This window comes from Lepidochelys kempii, chromosome 2 (genome assembly GCF_965140265.1).
Source record: "Lepidochelys kempii isolate rLepKem1 chromosome 2, rLepKem1.hap2, whole genome shotgun sequence".
Lineage (NCBI taxonomy): Eukaryota > Metazoa > Chordata > Testudines > Cheloniidae > Lepidochelys > Lepidochelys kempii.
The window spans coordinates 1,471,418-1,493,647 of NC_133257.1; the positions used below are offsets into that span (position 1 = coordinate 1,471,418).

Genomic DNA, 22,230 nt, shown 5'->3' on the forward strand with positions numbered 1-22,230 from the left:
AGGGGGGGGGTGAATTTCATGAGCTTACACTGTACAGTTCTCTGTACAGTTCTCTGTGCAGTGCAAGATGGTATAATTTTGGGTTTACACTCCAGAGCAGGGGGGTGCATTTGAGTAACTGGGCTAGGCAAGAGGGGATGGGTTTGGAAGAGAAGAAGCTGGAAAGCTCCCAAACCCACCCAGACCTGTGTTTCCATGTAGACACCTGGTGTATTGCAGCATTGCATCTGGGAGCAGCATGAATTTGGGCCAGAGACCTCTTGTACCATGTCCAAGGGATTTTCACTTTCCTCTAGGGGTGTGGAACACATCAAAGAGCTGACAGCATTCCCTGGGGGCGCCTCTGTTCCCACTCGCATATTAAACGTGGCAACATAAAATCCCAGGTAATGGGGCTCTGCCAAGAGCTTGTGCAAGCAGCAAGGGCCGCGACTGAGTGCACCTGTGGCCGCTGGGCCTGAGGAGTTGGCTCTCGGGAACTGTGGTCGGGCAAAAGATGCCATAGATGAAGGCCAGAAGGGACCATTCTGGAAACCCAGCCTGCCCCCTGCACCATGCAGCCAGTGATCCCACCATCCAGCCCAGGCCTCCTGCTCCTTATTTTCCACTGTGAACTTCTTTGACTTCAGCTCCCACCCTCTGGGTCTTGTTCTGCCTTTTCCTGCTGGGTTCTGCTACCCTTGGCTTGCAGAAATCTTCACGCACAGGAGACACTGAGGCCCAGAGGCAGAAAGGGATTTTGACTCCTAACTCCTGTGAATTTCAAAGGCAGCTAGGAGCCTAAATACCTTGGAGGATCTGAACTTGGAGCCCATGATTAAATCACCTCTTCACCCTCTCTTCAATTAGCGATGTGTGGGGTGACAATGATGATATATTAGCTGCATTACCATCACCCTAGAAGCCCCAGCCCCAGCCCAGCCCCCACTGTGCTAGGAGCTGTCCAATCAGAACAAAGAGACAAGCCCTGCGCAAAGCGCTGCCAAGCGGGTATGACAAGAGCCCACTGGAGACACACAGACAAACCGACGAAGGAACAAAGACCCACGGGACGCTGCCGGTCAGCATGACGGGCCATGCTGCCAACTCTCGTGGTTTCATAGAATCATAGAATATCAGGGTTGGAAGGGACCTCAGGAGGTCATCTAGTCCAACCCCCTGCTCAAAGCAGGATCAATCCCCAGTTAAATCATCCCAGCCAGAGCTTTGTCAAGCCAGGCCTTAAAAGCCACTAAGGAAGGAAATTCCACCACCTCCCTAGGCAACGCATTCCAGTGTTTCACCACCCTCTTAGTGAAAAAGTTTTTCCTAATATCCAATCTAAACCTCCCCCACTGCAACTTGAGACCATTACTCCTTGTCCTGTCCTCTGCTACCACTGAGAACAGTCTAGAGCCATCCTCTCTGGAACCCCCTTTCAGGTAGTTGAAAGCAGCTATCAAATCCCCCCTCATTCTTCTCTTCCGCAGACTAAACAATCCCAGTTCCCTCAGCCTCTCCTCATAAGTCATGTGTTCCAGACCCCTAATCATTTTTGTTGCCCTCCACTGGACTCTTTACAATTTTTTCACATCCTTCTTGTAGTGTGGGGCCCAAAACTGGACACAGTACTCCAGATGAGGCCTCACCAATGTCGAATAGAGGGAAACGATCACGTCCCTCAGTCTGCTGGCAATGCCCCTACTTATACATCCCAAAATGCCATTGGCCTTCTTGGCAACAAGGGCACACTGTTGACTCGTATCCAACTTCTCGTCCACTGTAACCCCTAGGTCCTTCTCTGCAGAACTGCTGCCGAGCCATTCGGTCCCTAGTCTGTAGCGGTGCATGGGATTCTTCTATCCTAAGTGCAGGACTCTGCACTTGTCCTTGTTGAACTTCATCAGATTTCTTTTGGCCCAATCCTCTAATTTGTCTAGGTCCCTCTGTATCCTATCCCTACCCTCCAGCGTATCTACCACTCCTCCCAGTTTAGTGTCATCTGCAAACTTGCTGAGGGTGCAATCCATACCATCCTCCAGATCATTAATGAAGATATTGAACAAAACCGGCCCCAGGACCGACCCTTGGGGCACTCCACTTGATACCGACTGCCAACTAGACATGGAGCCATTGATCACTACCCGTTGAGCCCGACAATCTAGCCAGCTTTCTACCACCTTATAGTCCATTCATCCAGCCCATACTTCCTTAACTTGCTGACAAGAATACTGGGGGAGATCGTGTCAAAAGCTTTGCTAAAGTCAAGGAACAACACGTCCACTGCTTTCCCCTCATCCACAGAGCCAGTTATCTCGTCATAGAAGGCAATTAGATTAGTCAGGCATGACTTGCCCTTGGTGAATCCATGCTGACTGTTCCTGATCACTTTCCTCTCCTTGAAGTGCTTTAGAATTGATTCCTTGAGGACCTGCTCCATGATTTTTCCAGGGACTGAGGTGAGGCTGACTGGCCTGTAGTTCCCAGGATCCTCCTTCCTCCCTTTTTTAAAGATGGGCACTACATTAGCCTTTTTCCAGTCATCCGGGACTTCCCCAGATCGCCATGAGTTTTCAAAGATAATGGCCAATGGCTCTGCAATCACATCTGCCAACTCCTTTAGCACTCTCGGCTGCAACGCATCCGGCCCCATGGACTTGTGCTCATCCAGCTTTTCTAAATAGTCCCGAACCACTTCTTTCTCCACAGAGGGCTGGTCACCTCCTCCCCATGCTGTGCTGCCCAGTGCAGTAGTCTGGGAGCTGACCTTGTTCATGAAGACAGAGGCAAAAAAAGCATTGAGAACATTAGCTTTTTCCATATCCTCTGTCACTAGGTTGCCTCCCTCATTCAGTAAGGGGCCCACGCTTTCCTTGGCTTTCTTCTTATTGCCAACATACCTGAAGAAACCCTTCTTGTTACTTTTAACATCTCTTGCTAGCTGCAACTCCAGGTGTGATTTGGCCTTCCTGATTTCACTCCTGCATGACCGAGCAATATTTTTATACTCTTCCCTGGTCATTTGTCCAATCTTCCACTTCTTGTAAGCTGCTTTTTTTGTGTTTAAGATCAGCAAGGATTTCACTGTTAATCCAAGCTGGTCACCTGCCATATTTACTATTCTTTCCACACATTGGGATGGTTTGTCCCTGTAACCTCAGTAAGGATTCTTTAAAATGCAGCCAGCTCTCCTGGACTTCCTTCCCCTTCATGTTATTCTCCCAGGGGATCCTGCCCATCAGTTCCCGGAGGGAGTCAAAATCTGCTTTTCTGAAGTCCAGGGTCCGTATTCTGCTGCTCTCCTTTCTTCCTTGTGTTAGGATCCCGAACTCGACCATCTCATGGTCACTGCCTCCCACCTTCCCATCCGCTTTTGCTTCTCCTACTAATTCTTCCCGGTTTGTGAGCAGCAGGTCAAGAAGAGCTCCGCCCCTAGTTGGTTCCTCCAGCAATTGCACCAGGAAATTGTCCCCTACACTTTCCAAAAACTTCCTGGATTGTCTGTGCACCGCTGTATTGCTCTCCCAGCAGATATCCGGGTGATTGAAGTCTCCCATGAGAACCAGGGCCTGTGATCTAGTAACTTCCGTGAGTTGCCGGAAGAAAGCCTCATCCACCTCAACCCCCTGGTGTGGTGGTCTATAGCAGACTCCCACCACAACATCACCCTTGTTCCTCACGCTTCTAAACTTAATCCAGAGACTCTCAGGTTTTTCTGCAGTTTCATACCGGAGCTCTGAGCAGTCATACTGCTCCCTTACATACAGTGCAACTCCCCCCTTCCAACCCTCTTTTCTGCCCTGCCTGTTCTTCCTGAACAGTTTATATCCATCCATGACAGTGCTCCAGTCATGTGAGTTATCCCACCAAGTCTCTGTTATTCCAATCACATCATAATTCCCTGACTGTGCCAGGACTTCCAGTTATCCCTGCTTGTTTCCCAGGCTTCTTGCATTTGTATATAGGCACTTGAGATAACCCGCTGATCGCCCCTCATTCTCAGTATGAATCATAGAATCATAGAATCATAGAATATCAGGGTTGGAAGGGACCCCAGAAAGTCATCTAGTCCAACCCCCTGCTCAAAAGCAGGACCCATCCCCAATTAAATCATCCCAGCCAGGGCTTTGTCAAGCCTGACCTTAAAAACTTCTAAGGAAGGAGATTCCACCACCTCCCTAGGTAACGCATTCCAGTGTTTCACCACCCTCTTAGTGAAAAAGTTTTTCCTAATATCCAACTTAAACCTCCCCCACTGCAACTTGAGACCATTACTCCTTGTTCTGTCCTCTTCCACCACTGAGAATAGTCTAGAACCATCCTCTCTGGAACCACCTCTCAGGTAGTTGAAAGCAGCTATCAAATCCCCCCTCATTCTTCTCTTCTGCAGACTAAACAATCCCAGTTCCCTCAGCCTCTCCTCATAAGTCATGTGTTCCAGACCCCTAATCATTTTTGTTGCCCTTCGCTGGACTCTTTCCAATTTATCCACATCCTTCTTGTAGTGTGGGGCCCAAAACTGGACACAGTACTCCAGATGAGGCCTCACCAATGTCGAATAGAGGGGGATGATCACGTCCCTCGATCTGCTCGCTATGCCCCTACTTATACATCCCAAAATGCCATTGGCCTTCTTGGCAACAAGGGCACACTGTTGACTCGTATCCAACTTCTCGTCCACTGTAACCCCTAGGTCCTTTTCCGCAGAACTGCTGCCTAGCCATTCGGTCCCTAGTCTGTAGCTGTGCATTGGGTTCTTCCGTCCTAAGTGCAGGACCCTGCACTTATCCTTATTGAACCTCATCAGATTTATTTTGGCCCAATCCTCCAATTTGTCTAGGTCCCTCTGTATCCTATCCCTGCCCTCCAGCGTATCTACCACTCCTCCCAGTTTAGTATCATCCGCAAATTTGCTGAGAGTGCAATCCACACCATCCTCCTGATCATTTATGAAGATATTGAACAAAGCCGGCCCCAGGACCGACTCCTGGGGCACTCCACTTGACACCGGCTGCCAACTAGACATGGAGCCATTGATCACTAACCGTTGAGCCCGACAATCTAGCCAACTTTCTACCCACCTTATAGTGCGTTCATCCAGCCCGTACTTCTTTAACTTGCTGACAAGAATACTGTGGGAGACCGTGTCAAAAGCTTTGCTAAAGTCAAGATACAATACATCCACTGCTTTCCCTTCATCCACAGAACCAGTAATCTCATCATAGAAGGCGATTAGATTAGTCAGGCATGACCTTTCCTTGGTGAATCCATGCTGACTGTTCCTGATCACTTTCCTCTCATGTAAGTGCTTCAGTAGGAGCCCTCCCCTCACAGACGTTCCTGCCTGTGCTTCCTCCCGGTATCCCGCTTCCCCACCTACCTCAGGGCTTTTGTCTCCTTCCCCCAGTGAACCTAGTTTAAAGCCCCCCTCACTAGGTTAGCCAGCCTGCTCACAAAGATGCTCTTCCCTCTCTTCGTTAGGTGGAGCCCGTCTCTGCCTAGCACTCCTTCATGTAACACCATCCCATGGTCAAAGAATCCAAAGCCTTCTCTCCAACACCACCTGCGTAGCCATTCGTTGACTTCCACAATTCGACGGTCCCTGCCCCGGCCTTTTCCTTCCACGGGGAGGATGGACGAGAACACCACTTGTGCCTCAAACTCCTTTATCCTCCTTCCCAGAGCCACGTAGTCTGCAGTGATCCACTCAAGGTCATTCTTGGCAGTATCATTGGTGCCCTCATGGAGAAGCAGGAAGGGGTAGCGATCCGAGGGCTTGATGAGTCTTGGCAGTCTCTCTGTCACATCGTGAATCCTAGCTCCTGGCAAGGAGCAGACTTCTCGGTTTTCCTGGTCGGGGCGGCAGATAGATGACTCAGTCCCTCTGAGGAGAGAGTCTCCGACCACCACCACCCGCCTCCTTCTCTTGGGAGCGGTGGTCGTGGAACCCCCATCCCTAGGACAGTGGATCTCATGCCTTCCAATCGGTGGAGTCTCCTTCTGCTCCCTTCCCTCAGATGTATCATCTGGGCCACTCTCCGCATTCGTACCTGTGGAGAGAACATAAAAACGGTTGCTTACCTATATCTGCCCTGCTGGTACATGGACACTCCCCTTTCTTCTTCTGGAGGTCACATGCTGCCAAACTTCGTCACCATCCTCCTGTCCCCGCTGCGCAGCCTGCTCTGAATCTTCAGAACATTGTGCCCGTAGAAGCATATCCTGACGTCTGTCCAGAAAATCTTCAGTTTCTCTTATGCAACGCAGGGTCGATACCTGTTGTTCCAGACCTTGAACCTTCTCTTCCAATATGGAGACCAGCTTGCACTTCGTACAGACAAAGTCGCTTCTGTCCTGTGGAAGAAAGACAAACATGGCACATCCAGTGCAGGTCACAACAGCTGAAAACCCCCCATCCATATTACCTTTCTTCTACGAGCTGCCTCAGGAGTTGTAGTAATTACACTGAGAAGCCGGCCAGATGTAAGCCTCAGTGGGCTCTCCCCAGGGAAACTCCCTCTGTTAGCCGCTCTGCTGGTCTCTGCTCTGCTGGTTCACAGCTGACTGGCTTTTTTATGCAGTCAGGCCCACGCAAGGCTCACCTGGAACAAAGCGCTCCCAAGTCACACTTTTCAAACCACCAATCAAGCACATGGTCAAACTGTCCCCACAACAAACATTGCGGTTCTTGCAATTTTGGGATTTTTTACCAGTCTCATGAAAACAACTGGTGACTTTTTCCTTATCCAGAATGGCCGCCCTCTCCCATTGCTGTCCATGGGGCTGACACCGGCAAGGTGGATGCCATTTCCCTGTGCTCCCTTGGCAAGGGGAAGGGAGGTGCCCTTAACAAAGATAGCTGCCTCCTCCCACCGTGTGCAGTAAGGCTGAAGCCACCATCACGGGCAAAATGGTGCCACTCCATGGATTGGGGGCTGGAGAGGGCACGGGGCTGTGAGGAGCAGCAGAGACCCTGGGAAAGGGGGCTGGGAGAGTAGGCACCAGATTTAGGGGCTGCAGAGGAATCCGGTGTGTCGGGGCAGGACAGGATGGAGCAGGGGAAGGCAGGACAGGAATGGTGGAGAGGGGAGAAGTTCCCGACTCCATTTAGTGTCTCCAGTTTCCCTTTTGACTAATCAGGAGTCACTTCACTATGGAGAAATGGTGCGTCCCGTACCATGGGACGTAGCAGGGGAGCTCTCTGGGCTGAGCACGCTCCGTAGTACAAATGACACACGATGAGGCATGGCCCGTAGTGAAAGGCCTGGAGCACGAGCCGCAGGGGAGAAGCAATAATCATTCTGAAGGAAGAAACCAGCACAAGAGAGCAAGTCCCGCATGAGCTAATGCAGAGTCTGTGCAGGAAGGGGTGACCCAGAGGCCAAGCAGCCTCAGCCCAACTGGCTGGAGCCAACTCAGGACGGCTTGCACAGCTAACCAAGATGAAGGCAAGTGTCTTCGTGAGCATGCTCGGTAGAGGTTAAAAATAGCATTATAAAAGGAAGTTCCAATAGGACAGTATAAAAGGCAGACAATCAACAAGCAGTTAAACAGTCAGGAGCCAGCAAGACGAGCTGCTGGAAAAGCAAGAAGCGACGCTGCAAGGGTAGCCCAGCGAGAGACGATGCTGAGCAGGAGCTAGCCAGGCTGCAAGAGTCGCAGAAACAAGCAGCAGTGACAGTAGCCAAAGCACCGGAATCAACAGATGGTGTAAGCTTGTTCCCCTGAACTAGGGCAGAAGCATAGAGTGTGTGTGTGTGGGGGGGGGATGTGTGTGTGAAATGTGATTTTCCTACTTAAAACAAAGTATTTCTGAGAATTGGTGTCAATGATCTGTCACAGACTGATTCCCCGGGGAAGAGCACATCACTTAGAATCATTTAAACTGTACGCTACTGTCATTTTAAATGCTCTTTAATTTACGATAAGGGATTTGTGTCTAATTCATGCTTTTAGATGCTTTTACATACTGTGGTATGTAACCTCTTGTTTAAATCAGCCTCGTACCAGACGAGTGGAGAATAGCTAATGTGACGTTGTGACAAAGTGGGAGGTTTTTCCTTTATGTTTTGCATGAATACTGTCCTTTCCCCTGTGTATTACACAAATGCCTAGGTGGTGGGACAAGGGTGTGTGATTTTTGCAGAGACCCTAGTGGGCAGGTGTGGCTGGCTGCCTGCGCATAGATAATGACTGGACACTCTGTAACCTGGCAACTGATGGCCCAGGACCCTCTACCAGGAGCCAGCCAGCTGCAACAAGTTGGAACAAGGAGAGAGGTGGAGGCCAGATGACCTGATTCCCCGGGAAAGAGACAATGGATGGAGAAGGGGCAATGGGTGTGTCGGAGGCTGGGCAGTCATCGGCTGGGGGACTGAAGAGGGGAGAGCCCAGGGTTCGGGGCTCAGGATCCCCCATCCCAGGAGGGACTTTGCTGAATGTTCCTGCTTTCTGTGCTAACAAGCTCTGTTCTACACTTTGCTCCTGGTGACTAATAAAACTTCTGTGTTACACGCTGGCTAAGAGTCACTGCTGACTGCAGAGTAGGGAGCAGGGCGCTTTGGGGGAGTGGAAGGCTTCCCCAGGTGTCCCATCCGGGGGGACTCACTGCAGGGAGTTCATGGAGCGAACAGGGAGCTGAACGCTCTGAGGTCAGACCCAGGAAGCTCTGAAGCCGAGGAGGCTTCTTGTCCTGATGAAAGTGTGCCCAGAGGGGAGATGCTGCCCCAGAGTCCTGCCTGCCTTCATTCAGAGCAGCTCCAGAGCACCCAGCCTGCGACTCCGTGGCAGATGTCAAATTTTTAAAAAAGTCTCCAGAACCGATCCCAGCAATTACAGGCTGGTAAGCCTGACTTCAGTACCGGACAAATTGGTTGAAACTATAGTAAAGAGCAGAATTATCAGACACACAGATGAACATGATTTGTTGGGGAAGAGTCAACATGGCTTCTGTAAAGGGAAATCCTGCCTCACCAATCTACTAGAATTCTTTGAGGAGGTCAACAAGCATGTGGACGAGGGTGATCCAGTGGATATAGTGTACTTGGCCTTTGAGAAAGCCTTTGACAATGTCCCTCACCAAAGGCTCTTAAGCAAAGTAAGCAGTCATGGGATAAGGGGGAAGGTCCTCTCATGGATCAGCAGCTGGTTAAAAGACAGGAGACAAAGGGTGGAAATAAATGGTCAGTTTTCAGAATGGAGAGAGGTAAATAGTGGTGTCCCCCAGGGGTCTGTACTGGGATCAGTCCTATTCAGCATATTCATAAATGATCTGGAAAAAGGGGTAAACACTGAGGTGGCAAAATTTGAAGATGATACAAAACTACTCAAGATAGTTAAGTCCAAAGCAAACTATGAAGGGCTACAAAAGGATCTCACAAAACTGGGTGACTGGGCAACCAAATGGCAGATGAAATTCAATGTTGATAAATGCAAAGTAATGCACACTGGAAAACATAATCCCAACTATACATATACAATGACGGGGTCTAAATTAGCTGTTACCACTCAAGAAAGATCTTGGAGTCATTGTGGAGAGTTCTCTGAAAACATCCACTCACTGTGCAGCCGCAGCCAAAAAACGAACAGAAAGTTGGGAATCATTAAGAAAGGGATAGAGAGTAAGACAGAAAATATCCTATTGCCTCTGTATAAATCCATGGTACGTCCACACCTTGAATACTGCGTGCGGATGTAGCCACCCCATTTCAAAAAAGATCTATTGGAATTGGAAAAGTTTCAGAAAAGGGCAACAAAAATTATTCGGGGTCTGGAACAGCTGCCATATGAGGAGAGATTAATAAGAGTGGGACTTTTCAGCATGGAAAAGCGACGACTAAGGGGGGATATGATAGAGGTCTATAAAATCATGACAGGTGTGGAGCAAGTAAATAAGGAAGTGTGATTTACCCTTTCACATAACACAAGAGTGAGGGGTCACCCAGTAAAAGTAACAGGCAGCAGGGTTAACACACACAAAAGGAAGTATTTTTTCACACAACACACAGTCAACCTGTGGAATTGTTTGCCAGCGGATGTTGTGAAGGCCAAGACGCTCATAGGGTTCAAGAAGGAACTAGATAAGTTCCTGGAGGATACGTCCATCAATGGCTGTTAGCCAGGATGGACAGGGATGGTGTCCCTAGCCTCTGTTTTCCAGAAGCTGGGAATGGGCGATGGGATGGATCACTTGACGATTCCCTGTTCTGTTCATTCCCTCTGGGGCCCCTGGCATTGGCCGCTGTCGGCAGACAGGATGCTGGCTAGGTGGACCTTTGGTCCTTGAAACAGTGATGGCAGGATGGGGGGAGAGGAGGGGAGTGGAGGGAGATCTGGAGCAGTGGGGGCAGTATGGGGGATGGGGACGGACAGGGGGTCCAGAGCGGGATGGGTAGGGGGCCCAGAGCAGTGGGGGGCCTGGAGCAGTGGGGCAGGGCAGGGGGAGGGACGGGAGGGGCCCAGAGTAGTGGGGGCAGGATGGAGGGGAGGAGAGGGACGGGGGGCCCAGACCAGTGGGGCTGGGCAGAAAGGGGGAGGTGCTGCCCAGTCTCAGGCCGGGGGCAGCGGATGTCAGGGAACATTGCTTCTTGCCAAAGGCCAGCCCAGCCCCACGGCAGCTGTTCTGTGGGGCTGGCACTGAGGGGAGCCGTCAAGGCACGTTACCATTCTGTGCCGTGTGTGCGACTCGTCCACCCGGTGCCCTGAGGGCCGTGGCCAGGGCCACGGTGCTGCGTCGGGAGGTCGGCGGGTCCCAGCCTGACTCTTATCACAGGACTAAGCGGGAGGGGAAGGCTGGCCAGTGCTGGAAGACAGCCAGCAGTTCCCTGGGCTCCGGGCTGGGAGAGGGTAAGTGGAGGAGCCAGCAGGCCGGGGGGAGAGAGGGGCATGGCGGTGGGCATTAGCAGTTGGCATTTCAACTGAACTTCTCCCCCTGGCTGACAGAGGAGTGGAAAAGGCGAAAGCTGGATGAAAAGACCGGACTGGAGGGTTTCTGGATCTCAGGATTTTGGGAGTCTGTCTCATGACTTTGAATCTCTGACGGGGTCCCGCTTGCAGAGATCCCCGGGGTTGGCTTTTCTTAAGAGCGACATGGAATCAGATTGGTGGATCGAGGATAATCAATGGGGCACAGTAACACCAGGGTACAGAATGTCTCAGAAGGACAGAACAGGTCGTTCAGGTCGGGGAGTGGCACTATATGTGAAAGAAAGCGTAGAATCAAATAAAGTAAAAATAGTAAATGAATCAAACTGTGCCATAGAACCTCTATGGATAGAAATTCCATGCTCGAATAATCAGAATATAGCAGTAGGGATATATTACCGACCACCTGACCAGGTTGGTGAGAGTGACTGTGAAATGCTCAGGGAGATTAAAGAGGCTATAAAAATAAAATGCTCCATAATAATAATGGGGGATTTCAACTATCCCCACGTTGACTGGGTACATGTCACCTCAGGACAGGGTGCAGAGATAAAGTTTCTTCGCACCTTAGATGACTGCTTCTTGGAGCAGCCAGTCCTGGAACCCACCAGAGGAGAGGCCATTCTTGAGTCAGTCCTCAGTGGAGCACAGGATCAGGTCCAAGGGGTGAATATAGCTGACCCGCTTGGTAATAGTGAGCATAATATAATTAAATTTAACATCCCTGTGGTGAGGGGAACACCACAGTGGCCCAACATTGTAGGATTTAATTTCAGAAAGGGGAACTATGCAAAAATGGGGAGGTTAGTTAAACAGAAATTAAAAGGTAGAGCACCCAAAGTGAAATCCCTGCAAGCTGCATGGAAACTTTTCAAAGACAACATAATGGAGGCTCATCTTAAATGTATACCCCAAATTAAAAAACACAGTAAGAGAAACAAAAACGTGCCACCGTGGCTAAAAAACAAAATAAAGGAAGTGGTTAGAGGCAAAAAGTCATCTGTAAAAAAGTGGAAGTTAAATCCTAGTGAGGAAAATAGAAAGGCACACAAACTCTGGCAAGTGAAGTGTAAAAACAGAATTGGGAAGGCTGAAAAAGAATTCGAAGAACAGTTAGCCAAAGACTCAAAGAGTAACAGCAGAAAATTTTAAGAAAATTAGAAGCAGGAAGCCTGCTAAACAACCAGTGGGGCCACTGGACGATCGAGATGCTAAAGGAGCACTCAGGGAAGATTAAGCAATTGCAGAGAAAGTAAATGAATCTTTGCATGGCTGAGGGTGTGAGGGAGATTCCCAAACCTGAACCATTCCTTTTAGGTGATAAATCTGAGGAACTGTCCCCGATTGAGGTGTCATTAAAGGAGATTGTGGAACGAATTACTAATCTAAACAGGAATAAGTCACCAGGACCAGATGGGATTCACCCAAGAGTTCTGGAGGAACTCAAATGTGAAATTGCAGGACTGTTAACTGCCGTTAGCAGTTGCAACCGATCGTTTCAATCCGCTTCTGCACCAGCTGACTGGAGCAACCTAGGAAGGTAGCGAGACCTGAGCCAGGAGAGATCAACTCTGAAGGTACAGGCAGCAGCAGCAAGTTTAGCAAACTGAGAAAGCATCTAAAGGAAAAATCTTAACTGGTATGTACAAATATTTGAGAAAGAAGGGTCTACTTTTAGGTATGAGTGTGGCGTGTGGTTCCGTGGGTCAAAGCCGTCGGGAACCTGCACAGTTGAGAACCGCGCCCCTGGTTTTTATCCTGGCTCTGAGAGGGGTGTGGGGATAGTTACATGCTCTTGTAAAATCCGAATTTGTTCCCCAGTGTCCGTTGCGTTTGTGTGCGTGCCAGACGGATGGCGGGAGTGCCCTTTTTGGCTGCAATTGACTGTTTTTGGGCAACTCCATGTGTTAATGCATCAATTCTAGACATTAACCTACTGAATTTCGGATTTTTACTTTTAAATTCTTTTTCATTCACTCCCCTGCGATTGAGTCGCAGTGTCTGTTTTCTAATGTGCTTTGTGAACTGTTTCATTTTTTCCTTTATTTGATTTACCAATTCAGTGAAAGTGTTGTGTGCCACTTTTTTCATCTGTGCACTTACTAGTCCCGTTCTGCCAGGCACCAGTCTCGGTCCCGGGTTGGGTTTCACCAGAACCTGGATTTTACCATAAGGTAGTGGTTGCACTAGTGGACCCTGTTTCATCTTTTAATTTTGTTAGGGTCACCTTTTTCCACTTCTGTCCCCATTCCTCAGGCACAGGGGAGCTACCTGAAGCCTGCTCTTTACCACCAATACTTAGAACAGGGGACGAGACACGTATTTTTTGGTGGTTTCTTGTAGCTGTTTCCAAGGTTTTATTCGGTTCCTGTGCCGGTTGTCTCTGGGCTGCTTGCCGCCCTGCGAGGGAGGTGGGAGCATTCTAGGGCTGTGTAGCTTCTTTTGATTTTTTTAGCTTTCTTTGTTACTGTTACTTGCTCCACCAATTTTGTGGCATGTTGTTTTAACCATTTAACAGCCATGGTTATAGTTTGCAATATTTTACATTTTAAGGCTACAATCTCTGCCCTAACCTTACGAATTTCATTACGTGTTTCTTCCCCATTATATTTTTTAAACGTTGTGGGGATTTGCAGGGAGGGGTTAAGGGGGTTCCCTAGCTCATGGTTTTCTGTCGTGTTAGAGTGTGATTCCTACAGCAGACAGCTCGCTTACTTACCAGATCAGCGGTTGGGGTCACCAATGTTGTCAGACGCCACCGGTGCAGTGCTCTGCTCTGTCCAGTGTTGATAACAGTCGGCTGCGTGCGTGTTCCCTCTGTGTGCTGCCCCGGCTCTGCGCAGAAGGCTGACACAGCAGACCCCGAGAGAAGCCCCAATGACCACAGACTCTGATAAGGTACGAAGGCACCTGGCCCGGTTTATTGTCAAACGAAACACAGTCTCTAGCTCCCCGGATCAGATGTCTACTGTTCTGCTAGTAACATATGTGCTCCCTGAGAATGGACCGGCTCAGTCAGCGGCGGGACACTCCACTGCCCCCTAGGCCGGACAGAGACACCGCCCCAGGGATGCATCTTATACACAGGTGCAAACACGCCACCCATCACTCCTGCCATACTGAGGTGCAGCCCCTCTACGTAACAAGGTACAACCCCCTACGCAGTAAGGTACAACCCCTCTACGTAACAAGGTGCCGCCTCTCACCTTGTACATGTTGGTTTGAACAAAACAACCCCATCCATCATATTGTCCTTCTGACCCTGTCTTTAGGAGGGGTCGCCTGTTCCTTGTTATCTCTGGGGAATGTGTTCATACCAGGATGTTCTGATATCTAGTGTCCAGGACCTTTCAGGTATGTATCTTTCTGCAGCATCACCCCTTTCTTTGCCAGCTTCTGTGAGCCGGGCCTGCCTCTGGCTCACAGCTTAACTTTGCTTTATGTCAGCAAAGTCTTGACCATTACTTTAGCTCAGGCCTCAGGCCTCATCCCGGGGCTCTGATACCAAGGGTTTATGTTTCAGGGCCTCATCTTACTACAAGGAGTACTGCGGAAAGGGATCTGGGGGTCATAGTGGATCACAAGCTAAATATGAGTCAACAGTGTAACGCTATTGCAAAAAAAGCGAACATCATACTGGGCTGTATTAGCAGGAGTGTTGTAAGCATGACAGGAGAAGTAATTCTTCAGCTCTACTCCACGCTAATTAGGCCTCAACTGGAGGATTGTGTCCAGTTCTGGGCGCCACATTTCAGAAAAGATGTGGACAAATTGGAGAAAGTCCAGAGAAGAGCGACAAAAATGATGAAAGGTCTAGAAAACATGACCTATGAGGAAAGATTGAAAAAATGGGGATTCTTTAGGCTGCAGAAGAGAAGACTGAGGGGGACATGACATAGTTTTCAAGTATATAAAAGGTTGTTAAAAGGAGGAGGGAGAAAAATTGTTTTCCTTAACCTGTGAGGCTAGGACAAGAAGCAATGGGCTTAAATTGCAGCAAGGGAGGTTTAGGTTGGACATTAGGAAAAACTTCCTAACTGTCAGGGTGGATAAGCTCTGGAATAAATTGCCCAGGGAGGTTGTGGAGTCTCCGTCCTTGGGGATGTTTAAGAGCAGGTTGGACAAACCCGTGTCAGGGATGGGCTAGAGAATACTTAGTCCTGCCACGAGTGCAGGGGACTGACTAGACAACCTCTCGAGTCCCTGCCAGTCCTACGGTTCTATTTACAATATTCACACCAGCCCCGCTATCCAATAGGGCATCTTTGGGGCCATTATCTCCCACAATGGAGAGTTGTCCTAGGCCTCCCATTTGAATCCCACCTTACTCTAGTTACCGTCCCCCACGCCTCAGGACCCATTTCCAGGGGAGAGACTGGTCATAGAATCATAGAAGATCAGGGTTGGAAGGGACCTCAGGAGGTCATCTAGTCCAACCCCCTGCTCAAAGCAGGACCAATCCCCAACTAAATCATCCCAGCCAGGGCTTTGTCAAGCCTGACCTTAAAAACTTCTAAGGAAGGAGATTCTACCACCTCCCTAGGTAACCCATTCCAGTGTTTCACCACCCTCCTGGTGAAAATGTTTTTCCGAATATCCAACCTAAACCTCCCCCACTGCAACTTGAGACCATTACTCCTTCTTCTGTCATCTGCTACCACTGAGAATAGTCTAGAGCCATCCTCTTTGGAACCCCCTTTCAGGTAGTTGAATGCAGCTATCAAATCCCCCCTCATTCTTCTCTTCCGCAGATTAAACATCCCCAGTTCCCTCAGCCTCTCCTCATAAGTCATGTGTTCCAGTCCCCTAATCATTTTTGTTGCCCTCCGCTGACTCTTTCCAATTTTTCCACATCTTTCTTGTAGTGTGGGGCCCAAAACTGGACACAGTACTCCAGATGAGGCCTCACCAATGTCAAATAGAGGGGAACGATCACATCCCTCGATCTGCGGGCAATGCCCCTGCTTATACATCCCAAAATGCCATTGGCCTTCTTGGCAACAAGGGCACACTGTTGACTCATATCCAGCTTCTCGTCCACTGTAACCCCTAGGTCCTTTTCCGCAGAACTGCTGCCGAGCCATTCGGTCCCTAGTCTGTAGTGGTGCATTGGATTCTTCCATCCTAAGTGCAGGACTCTGCACTTGTCCTTGTTGAACCTCATCAGATTTCTTTTGGCCCAATCCTCCAATTTGTCTAGGTCCCTCTGTATCCTATCCCTACCCTCCAGCGTATCTACCTCACCTCCCAGTTTAGTGTCATCTGAAAACTTGTTGAGGGTGCAATCCATACCATCCTCCAGATCATTAATGAAGATATTGAACAAAACCGGCCCCAGGACTGACCCCTGGGGCACTGCACTTGATACCGGCTGCCAACTAGACATGGAGCCATTGATCACTACCCGTTGAGCCCGACAATCTAGCCAGCTTTCTACCCACCTTATAGTCCATTCATCCAGCCCATACTTCTTTCACTTGCTGGCAAGAATACTGTGGGAGACTGTGTCAAAAGCTTTGCTAAAGTCAAGGAACAACATGTCCACTGCTTTCCCTTCATCCACAGAGACAGTTATCTCGTCATAGAAGGCAATTAGATTAGTCAGGCATGACTTGCCCTTGGTGAATCCATGCTGACTGTTCCTGATCACTTTCCTCTCATGTAAGTGCTGCAGAATTGATTCCTTGAGGACATGCTCCATGATTTTTCCAGGGACTGAGGTGAGGCTGACTGGCCTGTTGTTCCCAGGATCCTCCTTCTTCCCTTTTTTAAAGATTGGCACTACATTAGCCTTTTTCCAGTCATCCGGGACTTCCCCGGTTCGCCATGAGTTTTCAAAGATAATGGCCAATGGCTCTGCAATCACAGCCGCCAACTCCTTTAGCACTCTCGGATGCAGCTGCTGCCTGTACCTTCAGAGTTGATCTCTCCTGGCTCAGGTCTCGCTACCTTCCTAGGTTGCTCTTCTCCCCCCTCCCCCCACCTCTCCTCACTTTGGCTCTCTCTTTGTTTTAAAAGTTAAAAGTTATCGTTTTTATAGAAACCTCCAAAAAATAAATCAATTAAAAACAGAACAAAACAAGAAACAAAAAGAAAACAAGAAAAACTTTACTTTATAAAAATCCAGTAAATTAATTATTTTAACCTTCAGGAATACAACAACTAAAATTATTCCTAACTTTCTTGAAGATATGGTTGCCAAGCAACAAAAATGCACACTCTGTTTCTAGTTCTAACCACTCACTAATATTTAAAACATGAGCTTTTCTTATTTCCATAGAGCAACATTTTAAAATAATGTTAAATATAAAGTAATGCAAAATGCCTTGAGTTACTAAATTAATACAACAAATTTTGCAAATAATTATATGAATGTTATCATTTTTTATTAAAAGTTTTAAATAACAAGGTAATAACTTCCCTATTTAAATGTTTAACCCTTTTGTTTATTTTGTATTTTTGTTTGCCTTATTATATATAGTTATAAATAGAATTCTGGAGCCATTTGTTTTTCATTGTAAGTTAGTCCTGTGTGTCATGTATGTTGTTGTCACGGAGTGTGCGGGAGTCAGGACCCTGCACCCCCACTTCCTGCGATTCCCCGTGACTCTCAGCCAGCCAGTAGAACAGAAGGTTTATTAGAGACGACAGGAGCACAGTCCAGACAGAGCTTGTAGGTGCAAACAGGACCCTCAGTCAGGTCCCTCTGGGGGCAGGGAGCTTAGACCCCAGCCTCTGTTTCCCCAGACTGCTCCAAACTGAAACCCCCTCCAGCCGTCTCCCCCAGCCACCCCCCGGCTCCTCCTCCAGCCTTTGTCTAATTTCCCGGGCAGAAGGTGTCACCTGGCCCCACCCCCCTCCTGGCTCAGGTGACAGGCTCAGGTATCGTCCCTCAAGTGAAGTCAGCCCCTGCTACCCCATCCCCAATGTAGACAGTCCCAGTAAAACTCCCCTGCGACATCCCTAGGTCAATCCGCCCCAGCCCCTGCTCCATCACAGTTGTATGTTATGTGTATGTGTGTCACGTAACTACTTTTTATTATTTTTATTTTGTTGCAACAAAAGTTAATTTTATGAAAACTTGTCATCTGAAAACTTTAAAAATATATGTAGATGTGGTATCACACTATTTTAAGATCATGGTTGGGGTATAATCATAGTATTATTAACACCAATTTTTTTGTGCAAAGTTCAAAAGATTTCAGTTACAAATATATGTACATATATTTCTGCCTCAACAAATAATGCAATTGCAAACAAAAATAATTCTCTTTTATTAATCATAGTTTTGTTTTGTTTTTTATGGGTTTTTCTATTTGTTATTCAAACACACGTTTGCAGCTGCCTGCTATCAACATTTGTCAAGGTTCCCTCCCCACTCTGAACTCTAGGGTACAGATGGGGGGACCTGCATGAAAGACCCCGTAAGCTTATTTCTACCAGCTTAGGTTAAAAACTTCCCCAAGGCACAAATCCTTTCATGTCCTTGGATGGGTACTGCTGCCACCACCAAGTGAGTTAGACAAAGATTCAGGAAAAGGACCATTTGGAGTTCCTGTTCCCTAAAATATCCCCCCAACCCCTTCACCCTCTTTCCTGGGGAGGCTTGAGAATAATCTACCAACCAAATAGGTAAACCAGATTCTTAAAAAACAGAACTTTATTATAAAGAAAAAAAAAGTAAAAGAAGCACCTCTGTAAAATCAGGGTGGAAGGTAATTACAGGGTAATCAGATTCAAAACACAGAGGATTCCCCTCTAGGCAAAACTTTAAAGTTATAAAAAACAGGGATAAACCTCCCTCTAAGCATAGGAAAAATTCACAAGCTAAAAACAAAAGATAATCTAACATGCCTTGCCTTATTTATTTACTCTTTTTGCAGTATTGAGACTCATTTTAGGATGATTTTAGGAGAAGGAGTTTTCTGACCTGATGCTTCTCTGCTTCCCCAGAGAACACACAACACAGAGCACAAACAAAGCTTCCCCCACCCACCCTGAAGATTTGAAAGTATCTTCTTTCCCCATTGGTCCTTTTGTTCAGGTGACAACCAGGTTATTTGAGCTTCTTAACCCCTTACAGGTAAGGAGGAATTCTAGGCTACCCTTAGCTGTATCATTAAACAGAACAAAGCACCACACCGGTAGCGTCTGACAACACTCCTTCCTAGGCAGTCATTTCCCATTTTGTATGTGTGCAACTGATTGCCCCTTCCTAAGTGAACTACTTTGCATTTGTCCTTATTGAATTTCATCCTATTTACTTCAAACCATTTCTCCAATTTGCCCCAGATCATTTTGAATTTTAATCCTATCTTCCAAAGCACTTGCAACCCCTCCCAGCTTGGTATCGTCCACTAACTTTATAAGTGTACTCTCTATGCCATTATCGATATCATTGATGAAGATATGGAACAGACCCAGACCCAGAACCGATCCCTGTGGGACCCCACTCGTTAGGCCCTTCCAGCATTACTGTGAACCACTGATAACTCCTCTCTGGGAAGGATTTTCCAACCAGTTATGCACCCACCTTATAGTAGCTCCATCTAGGTTGAATTTCCCTAGTTTGTGTTTGAGAAGGTCTTGCGAGACAGTATCAAAAGCCTCACTAAAGTCAAGATATACCACATCTACCACTTCCCACCTATCCACAAGGCTTGTTGCCCTGTCAAAGAAAGCTCTCAGGCTGGTTTGACATGATTTGTTCTTGTTGTGATTTGACTCGATATGTGACAGAGATTATTACAGCAGCCTCCTTTATTGGGGAAGGAGTGACAGGAAAAATGTGTCATTCAGGCAAAGTAGCTATACCCAGAGAGAGAGTGGGGGATTTTTGTTGTAAAGAACAAATGCTTCAGATAGATCAGGTGGCTGAGCCAGTAATATTGGGGACTCCTGTTTTGAAGAGGAATGGGTTAGTTTTGGATTAGTTTTAGTTAACGAATGGAGTTCTGTGGCGTGTGGCTGGCTGGATGGCGAGCGTCCTGACATCAGGGCACATTCCAAGAATATGTGCTGTAGAAGCAGTGGAGGAGATTATACTAGATCATCAGGATGTGGGTAAAGGAGTTTCCCGATGTATGGATTAAGAATAAAGCAGAATGTGGTAAAATCAAAGCGTGTGTTAAAATCGTGGGGGATGAAGTGCCACCACAGAGACAATATAAATATCCTGTGCAAGCAGAGGCGGGAATTGAGAAAATAATTGAATCACGAGAACAGGGAGTGATTGAAAAGGGGAATTCCGCATACAAGAGCCCAATTTGGCCCGTATTAAAAGCTTCAGGAGATTGGAGATTGACAGTGGATTTTAGACAAATTAATAAAGCGACCCCCCCCCATGGCCTCAGTAGTAGCAGATCTACCTCAAGTAATGGCAAGAACACAGGGGGGTCCCTGAATGGTTCTCTGTCAGAGATTTGGCAAATTGTTTTTTCACCATCCCATTGCATGCCGATTCTTGGGCCCGCTTTGCATTTACATTTAAGGGACAACAGAACTTATTTAAAAGAATTCACCAGGGACAACATCACTCTCCGGCTATTGCACACCAGCAAGTGGGGTGAATGCTGGATCAATTGTCCAAAGAGGATCGGGAGAATGTCACCTCGTAGGTAGATGACATATTAGTGTTGGGGGACGCTGAAGAGGAGGTGACTGAGCGGACTAAAAAAGTCTAGAGACTCATCCAGGAAACGGGTTTCAAGGCTAATAAAGAGAAAGCCCAATCAGTGCAGAGGAGTGAGAACTATTTGGGGGCTGGAACCTCCTGAGTTCTCTTCCAACCCTGAGATTCTATGATTCTATGACCCTAGAGGAGCAAGGAATTCAGGTAGGTCAACAAAAGGTGAAATCATTAATGAATTTACCAAGGCCAGAGGATTCTCATGCGTTGAGGGTGATGTTAGGAGGGTTTAACTATTTAAGGAAACACACCTGGAATTTTGTCATTATAACTGGATCCTTGTGGCGTTTACTAAAAAAGAAAGTAGAATGGGAGTGGGGGCCTGAACAAGAAAAAGCTTTTTGTAATTTAAAACAAGCCTTGATGCAAGCTCCAGGATTGACATTCCCAGAGATAAACAAGCTGTTTGTGATTAAGTTGGCAGCAACCTAACAGAGTCTAGCAGTGATACTGATGCAGGAAATGGACAGAAAATTAATCCCGGTAGCATACGAGTCTAGAAGATTAGCCCCTATGGAGCAGCAGTTTGGGATCTGTGAAGGAGAATGTTTAGCTGCTGTGTGGGCCACTGAAACTTTTGCTTTGACTGCTGGCCCAGCCGCCATTATCATACAAACACCTCGCTCTCCCCTGAAGTATATTTTACCAGGAAAACTGCAGGGGAAGGCGTAACAAATACCAGGATGGCCCAATGGACCTTGATGTTAACTAGCAGAGATGTTACTTATGAGAATAACAAGCAAGCAAGCATGTTACCATATGCCCTCCTGATGGAAGGAGAGGAGCATGAATGCCCACTTCCAGAAACCGAATTGAAGTTAGTTGAAGAAGCAACCCCGGTAGCATAGGTGCCAACTTCTCCTGGCACTGGTGGGTGCTCGTGCCCCGCGTCCCGACTCCACTTCTGCCCCACCCCCATTCCAACCCCTTCCCCAAAGGCTCCGCCCCAACTCCACCCCCTCCCTGCTCCTATTGGACCCCTTCCCCAAATCTCCGCCCTAGCCCCGCTTCTTCCCCGCCTCTTCCCTTGAGTGCGCCGTGTTCCCGCTCCTCCCCCATCCCTCCCACAGTTGGTTAAGCTGTGAAACAGCTGTTTCGTGGCAGCAAGCCTGGGAGGAGAAGCGAGGACGTGGCATGCTCAGGGGAGGAGGTGGAGGTGGAAGTGAGCTGAGGGGGGGGGGGGGGGGCGGGGAGCTTGGCTGCCCATGGGTGCAGAGCACCCACCAATTTTTCCCCGTGGGTGCTCCAGCCCCTGAGCACCCATGGAGTCAGCACCTGTGCCCAGCAGATGAAGTGTTAAGCCTCAGAGAAAAAGAGGTTTGGTTTACAAGTGGTCATTCATACCGTGAGAACTCTACGAAATATATGGGATATGCGGCTGTACAAATTGATGGGGAAACTATTTCTGGTTCTAGGAGTATGACTTCAGCTCAGGGAGCAGAGGTCAGAGCTCTTAGTGATCTGCTTAAACAGAAGAATAATGTAGCAGGCTGTCTTTATGTCTATATGGATTCAGACTTTGTGGTACAAGGACTGTTATACCGGATTGGGATTTGGAAAAAGAATAATTGGGAAACAGCTGAGGGAAAAAAATTTGTCCAAAAGGGGGATTGGAAATCTATCTATGATTGGTTGAAAAA

General features: G+C 48.0%; 1 protein-coding gene across 3 annotated transcripts in view; it reads left to right on the forward strand.

Moving 5' to 3' along the window:
• The first annotated feature begins 7,537 nt into the window (after positions 1-7,537).
• The window catches only part of LOC140906235 (sphingomyelin phosphodiesterase 5-like), a 32,765-nt gene continuing 18,072 nt past the window's right edge, over positions 7,538-22,230 (forward strand). Inside the window, exon 1 of one of the 3 annotated variants that reach the window (XM_073329801.1) lies at positions 7,538-7,689. The gene's annotated coding sequence lies outside the window, so the exon portion shown is untranslated. Of the gene's footprint in view, positions 7,690-12,171; positions 12,542-13,740; positions 13,801-22,230 lie in introns of those variants that run through there. The other 2 variants (XM_073329800.1, XM_073329802.1) reach the window with 2 other exon arrangements.